This window comes from Amblyomma maculatum, chromosome 4, assembly GCF_055883805.1.
Source record: "Amblyomma maculatum isolate TAMU_Amacu chromosome 4, ASM5588380v1, whole genome shotgun sequence".
NCBI classification, from domain to species: Eukaryota; Metazoa; Arthropoda; class Arachnida; order Ixodida; family Ixodidae; genus Amblyomma; species Amblyomma maculatum.
Genome location: NC_139347.1, coordinates 199,296,872 through 199,304,652, shown reverse-complemented (window position 1 = coordinate 199,304,652; position 7,781 = coordinate 199,296,872).

Below are 7,781 nucleotides of genomic sequence, written 5' to 3'. Positions count from 1 at the left end.
ATGAGATCACTCAAACTACATACAGAGAGAGAGAGAGTAGAACTTTTTATTTATTCCAGCGGATGAAGAGGCTACGGCCCTCCGTCGCTCGGGATGGATGGCGGGTGCCCCGCCTCAGACGCAGGTCGGCAGACGTTGTTGGCCGGCGGCGTCCCAGGCCAGCTGGATGGCGGCTAGCTGGAGCCCAGGGTCCGAGCAGCGCAGCATGGTCTCCCAGAGTTGTGGCGTCAGATTTAGACCCCTCCTAGGAGAAAAGGGAAAGTCCCAGAGGATGTGTTCGAGGGTCCCTCTCGAGTCACAGTTTGCACAGAATTCTGATCTTTCTCCTGGGAGCATATGGCTCACCAGGAGCGGGTGTGGGAATGATGATGATGATGATGAACTGGTGGCCATGCCCTTTGAAGCGGGTGGACACTCACACAGTATCCGGCCAGAGTGTCCCAATCTGAAGGCGACGCCAGGCGACGGCCTGCCTGCAATTTAGGGTAGGGGCTGGCGAAGCAGCCACCCGCATACTGAGTCTATAATGCTGCAGAATTTATGTGTAAGATTTGGTACACTCTATGCTCCCCGCTCCAAGCCCCCCCCTATCTGCTGCCGGCTCGGTGGTAGAGCCCTCGAGCCATATGGCATGGGCGGATTCGTTGCCGGGAACGCCAGTGTGCGCTGGAGTCCAAATCAGGTGTATAGTTCGCGAGATTGGTGATTGATGTAATATTCGAATTGCCTGGGGAGCAATCAACCCACGACTGTAATTTCGTAGGGCAGTTTTGCTGTCGCACATCACGAAACGCGCCTTTGTTTGGGCGCAGGCTAGAGCTACAGCCACTTCCTCAGCTGTCTCAGGAGATCTAGTTTTCAGGGTGACCGCGGTGATCGGTCTACCCAATTGATTCGTTACCGCTGCAACCATAAAGGGGCTTGCCCCTCCAGCAGCATCTACAAAGGCTACTTCCTCCGGCGTCAAGCGGCTAAATTTACATCTACAAAGGCTACTTCCTCCGGCGGCAAGCGGCTAAATTTGCATCTACAAAGGCTACTTCCTCCGGCGGCAAGCGGCTAAATTTCTTACTGAGCATTTCAGCTCTCTTTTTCCGACGCTCCGATGGTGTTCGGGATGCATGTTTTTAGGCAGCGGAGGTATCCATAGCCTGTCCCGTACAGCCATGTCTATTTCAGATTTTGTCTCAGCGCCACCCCAAGTGTCGATGCCCAGTTTTTCTAGAATGGATGTGCCTGCGGCGGTTAGGCGGAGCCGTTCTACCTGTGGAGTGCACACCGCTTCAGCGATCTCATCCCATATGATATCGATGCCCAGTTGCAGGAGGCTAGAGGTGGAAGTACAGCGCGGGAGTCCAAGGGCTCTGTTAATACTTGTGCGAATGAGGCTCTCTAATTTCTGTCGTTCTGTTACCTTAAGGGGTAAGTATGGCGTATAATAGCTGATTCGACTAATGATAAATGCCTGGATTATGCGCAGAAGATTCTTTTCCTTTAGTCCTCTGCCTTTACTCGAAACTCGGCGGATGAGGCTAACTATTTGAGATACATGCCGCTCAATCCTCTTAATAGTTTCTGCGTTGTAGCCATTATCTTGGAGAAGGTGACCTAGTATACAAATCTGCGATACCTGGGGAACTTGATGTCCTTGTACCGAAATCTGTATATCCACTTTACGCTCGTTCCGCAGGCACCGTGGATTGTAAATGAAGAGTTCTGATTTTTCCGGCGAGCATGTAAGTCCACGTTCTGCTACAAACTGCACGATCGTGTCCACCGCCTCTTGTAGCGTGTGTTCAATTACGAATATAATGGTGACAGGCTGACAAGTTTTCTCGTTGGTTTTTATTTTAGCTCCGCCTTCTCATCTTGTCGACACCTCGAGCGAACAGTCTGTTATTGCCTATAGGATCTTCTGACAACGACCTTTAAACTCCAGCTGATAACACCTTTATCAGTAAGAAATATATCCGAACAAGGGAGCGTAGGTATATTTCCAGCGTTAAGTGTGAGACACATGCTTGCTTCGACGCTCGAAACAGCGTGAGATTGGTCAATGAATATATATTTTCTGTATTTCAACCAAAAAATGGTAGAACTTCACTCTCCCGAAGCTAGTCGTACTTTTATTACAAAAAAAAAAAAAACAATAAAATAGCTTAGCTATGCCCAAATGTGGCGGATGCGGTTGTATTCAGCTTCTTTCATGCACCTCCAGGCGTAGCCTGATTGGGGCGCACTAGTTACTTAAATTTGAATAATAATTAACATTGAGACTATGAGTTGGATGAGGGGCTGGCTAATAAAAGGTGTGAAGTGCTGGAGAACATGCGACGACTTTTTCGTGCTCACGACCTCGAGAATAACAATGGCCTTGTGTGCTTCAGCAAAGCTTATTGATTCACTAGAAGTCCTAGCACTCTGTAACATGTGCCAATTTGGGATTCCTATGCAAAGATGATGCATGCACAGCCCTACCGAATTCCAGTAGCATAGAGAGTTGCAGACATTCGAAAGAAAGACTTTCGAAGCCACATCCTTTGAGACATGAACGATATTATTTATTTTGTCAAGTACACGTGCTACCAACCTGACGCAACATTGCAAAACACTGAGAAGAATTTTAAGAAGCAAAACACACTTCAAGAGAACTATGCAGAGATGAAAAATAAACTTGCATGAAGAGAAGTATAGAGAGCAAACGTTCTCCTAGCAGTATGCATCGTTTTTTTTTTTTTAAAAGGCCACATTGAAACCATTTAAATAAAGCAAACTCAAGTGCGGGACACTGAAGAAGTTAAGATTCCAGTCGTCCGCTGATTGCTTGGGCTCCGAAGCACTAATATGATGTTTTGAAAGGATTCTTTCGGCTTTCCTCATCTCAGTAATTGCTAAAATGAAAGGGCTGCCTATGGTGCAAGATGCTTTGCATAACTGCAGCAGCAATATTGAAAAGCACTCAACTGCACTTTTTGAAAACGACATCTCAAATTTAGCGGTTTCGCGTGTCCCGCAACTTTTTTATGCCCTTGTATAAAGCCAATTTTTATACAAATGAAGAAAGAAAGAGCGGAAAATAGAAAAGTAGGTCAGAAGGTCACAAGAATAAAAGGTATTCGTTTAGAAAAAATTGTTACGTAATGTATACTCAGTAGACGCAGAGTAGTCGAACTCAACAACTATGCAAAAATGAGTGGCCCTGGGGCAAGTAGATAGTAGTTATGCTTTTTTCAGCTAGATGTTTACATAGCTGCTGCCTTGTGTGGCTCTCGTCACTTGTATTCTAAATAAAAAGTCTCACCCTTTCCGCAAGCACTCGTCGGGAACAATTTTTATTTTTCTTGAAAAAGGCAATGGATTCCCCTGTACTTTCTCAAGGGGTCCTTGATTACATCGCATTATAATCAATATTTCATTCTAGCCTCACGTCACGCCATGAAATCGCCGTCTGCACTCCATGCTTCCCTTGAGAGGGATCACAATGTGTAATTCGTTTGGCGGCTGACATTATCGGCCAGCTTGTCAGCGCTCTTTGAGCTCGCTCGTTCATCTTAAACTCGGAGAGACGCTAATTCGTCCCGGTGCACTCAACACCATCCCATCAGCGGATACCACGAGAGCGCGCGCGCGCATCGCCTGGTAGATACAATGGCTGCGTTTGAAAACCTCGACCAATAAGTCTAGCGAGGAGGGAACCCGCTTCAGCCGCTCGCTAAACCGGGTCGAACAAAAGCCAAGCAGCGAACCAGGACGTTGGCGTCGTATCGACGCCGCGCGGCCACGACAACGACGTCGAGGGGGCGGCGCCGCGTGTGGTCAACTCCTTTCGGCGCCGCATTCATCAAGCAGGAGTGCCTCTCGAACGCATTTGCAGCAGAACACGGTCCGGCCAGCAGGACAAACAATGCTTCCCACCTCTCTCTTTGGGACCTCCTCGACCCTTCTCCTGGCCCTCCTCTCGTACCCACATTTCCTTCCTCGGAGATATGTCACGGAGTCCAACCGGGTATGACAGAGCTCACCTCTTCCCATCCCCTCTCTTCGTTCTTCCCTCGGTGTTCTGTGTCCTTCGTCTAAGACAGCATTCAGAGGACCCCAGAGGGATGGACGACACAGACATGGAAGTGGAGCGCTATAGGTAAAGCGTGGCTTGCTGCGTCGGCTGCTAGAGATTGCCGTACTATCGCCAAGACTAAGATACTACAGCTGAAGAGTAAAGTGAGCTTTTGCCAAAAATTGTCGGAGATCCGTAAAAAAGGACTGCCAAAAATATAACTGTTAGTGGAATGGTTTTTGATTTCAATACAAGCGAACGGGCTCGGAGTCTTACCACACTTCGCATAATAACAGCCCTGCCTGCACAGTTTAAACAGAAGTTTAAATTCGGTGCGGCGCAAATCGAAAAATGCGCGAGAGATTCTACTCCATCCACGGAAAGGTCACAGATATTGTTTTGAATAAAGTGGCGGAACTGGTGAACTCTACATTTTTGAGCAAGAACCTAGGATTATATTAATTCTACGCTTCCCAAATGCTGCGGCTACAAGGAAGTTTAAAGGGTGGTTACTTTAATGTCCTTCAAAACCTCCCGGTTGCAAAGGAAACTAAGAAAGAATTCAGGCCTCTTGAATACAGCCCGTACTTCATTTATGCAGTGCTGTGAGGAAGCTAAACGATTTTCGGCCCAGTCAGCGACTAGGTAATAGAGAAGGTTTTCTGGGCAACAGTTCCGCATACTTAAGTCTAAAGCAAAGTTGGCATTTCGGCAGCTAAGCACAGTTTTCTCAAGCGCGGCATGACTACGCGTAACCTCTGTGTACAAATGGTACCGCGGCAGCTCAGCTTAAGGGTCCGCTTGTTCAGAAGATGCGCCTACAGCTTTCGTGCTGAGGTCGGCGTTGTCGGCGATGGCTTTGTGAACAAAAAAAAAAAAAAAACAGATTGGGGGGGGGGGGGGGGGGGCATACGCTCACCCTTTCAGGGTATGGCGTTACAGTGTTAGCGGCTTCCTTCCGTGGCGCCTCTTACGGTTCCGAGTTCGCATTCATGAAATTTACGACTCGAGTCATCACTAACCATTTAATTTGTCTGACGCATACTCGAAAATGCAGTAGCGCGCTAGATACATGTAACACCACCCGACACAGATATGACGCCCACTTAACCAAACCGTAAGGACGTGGCTTGGTGGCCTGGGGATAATATATGTCTAACTCGGAATGCGATCTTACTTTGTGGAAGGCTGCATTCCGTGTTCACCCTACAACGAATCTGAACGCCGGAGCTGGCAGATCATCTCAAACCTTTTCATGCACGTGGGTTTCAAGACTTAGCACACTCTATAGGACAGGTTAGTGCTCGGCTATGCCAGCTGATAGCTACCACGTACTCTCGGCGGCGAAGGCGTGATTTTTCGCTCGCACCGCCGACAACGCTGACGTAGATTTCTAGAGAATGATGCCTTTGACGCTATCGCATTGAAATTATGTGCACGCATCTGACACGTGGTAGTTGGTAAGTTGACTGATCGCTTGGCTCTCTGACGCCACGAAACCACGTGACATGTCTGAGTTCGCTGCCAATTCGTTTAGCTTCCTTGAAATGGTAGGCGATACGGTGATCCAAACCTCCCGTAGCCTAGGATCCCTCCTAGGACACGCCACTCCTAATCCTCACAACCACATTCGTATGGTTGAAAGGGGATTTTATATATTGTCACGTGGTGACAAGGTCGATGACACAAATGAAAAGTCAGTGAATGCACTAAAGAAACTCTTTATTAGGCGCACTTGCGCCCACAAAAGATCTAAGCAACTCGGCGGCGGCGATAGCAACAAACGTGCTCGTCGATCGTCGAGCAAATAATGCCCGTCGCACTCGTCAATGCTCAATTTAAAGGCTGCTCAGAAAAATCTAGATAACGTCGCAAACTGCTAGCAGCACAACCTGGAACATTGTAGAAACATACGCGAGTGATCCGAATCTTCGAGACAGATCTCGGCGCATCGTTGGTGACAAAGAAAGTGATAACGCGTCGTATCGCGACAACGAGCGTGAACAAACACGGGATACAGAATTGATAAGCGCGCCAGAATAGCAATGATAAGGCCGCATGCCAGCGGCTGTGGAACAGGAACAAATAAAGATTTAAACAGTTCGCGGCAATATGCCAGGTGGTCGTTCACATAATGTGGCAGATTGTGGAACGAGTCTAATAATGGAGGGCCGAATTAAAAGATAAGTGATAAAGCGAATCAGTAACCGCAAAAGGGTGCAATTAACGAAGCCACTTAGCTTCGAAGTACGTTCAAAGTTGGTATTGAACATTGCTTCTCTTTGTAATGATATATAAAAAAAACACTGCCAACGAACCATATTCAAGACAATTCGAGCAGCTGGCATTATTTGGCAATTAGGGATATCTTCCTTATAGGTTTCTGTACGCCAATATTTGGAAGTCACGCTGATCACAAGGCAATAAAACATTCCCTTGGATCATCGGTGTCTGACTGATTTGTTGCATACAAGTGCCTCTGCTTCGTAGCTTCTTTCTCAAGTAAGAACGCAAAAGGAGCAAGAACCACTGGTGCCTCTGAGGGTGACGCTTATGTGTACGCGTTAGAAATGAGAATGGTTGGTTTATTTGGTTTAATGTACCAAAGCAACTCACGCTATGAGAGACGTCACAGAAATGAGAATTAACAGATTCTTATCACTTATTACACGATAAAGAATTTTGCACAAATTGTGCATATTCTCGATCTTTTGTTCCCCTGCCGCTATCCTACGTTCACTTTACAGCTCAGCTCTCGTGTGGTGGTTACTTTGTTGACATCTGGTGAAGAAAAACACTAGGCCACTTTTTGGGAGGTCCTTCTTTCTTTTTCAATTATTTGCTGTTTACATTCCATCGTGCCGCCAGATGGATGAATCTGACAGAACAGTTCAGCCATCTCTCTGTCAAAGAAATAGGAACAAAAGGAATGAAAATGGTTTTGAAAATAATAACTGCTTTTTAATAATGTCAACCGTGTCATATTTTACAACGACTGTTATCGCCTGCATTCGACGTTATAGGCTTTACAATAGATAATTTATTAAGTACAGTTTGCTTTTTATGTGTTCTTATTCAAATATTTGTATGCTCCAACGGCCGAGTATAAACAAAGACAAATTTTAAAACACAAAACAATGCACTACTGTTATGATCGACCAAAAAGCAAGATATACATGCCACATTTTGTAAACTAAATGTAGCCCCTCACCCCCTTCATTACATCCTTCTTCCTCCTTCATGTGCCTCTTTTTTGCCTGATAGCCTGAGATGCTTTGAGACTTTAAATCCTGCCGCAAAATCAGTAAAGAAACAGCAAATTTTATTCCAGCTCACTTAAATCACATCCGGAACATCATAAACGAAGATACCAAAATTCAACATTTTTTATTCTTAGTTTAAAGCTTTGGCGAAGAAGACAGCACCGTCCGGTGAAGCAAGCATGGCGATGAGCGAAACCTGATTGTAAACCTTTTATCACCGTTATCTTCCGCACAACTACATTTGCGAAAACTAAACGCAAATCTAAAGCATATAGTTTAGTGTTGCGACAGACTGTTGGGTCATTGATGTGGTTTACACCGTCACCCATGAAATCTCAAAAACGCTTTTGTTTCCTTATGCTTTTGGCACTCGACAGCACTCACAAATGCCACTCTCTTTATTCCGAGCCCCGGACCAAACTGTGCAAGAGTACTTCCTGTCCAGGGGCTGGTTGTGCCCCTCG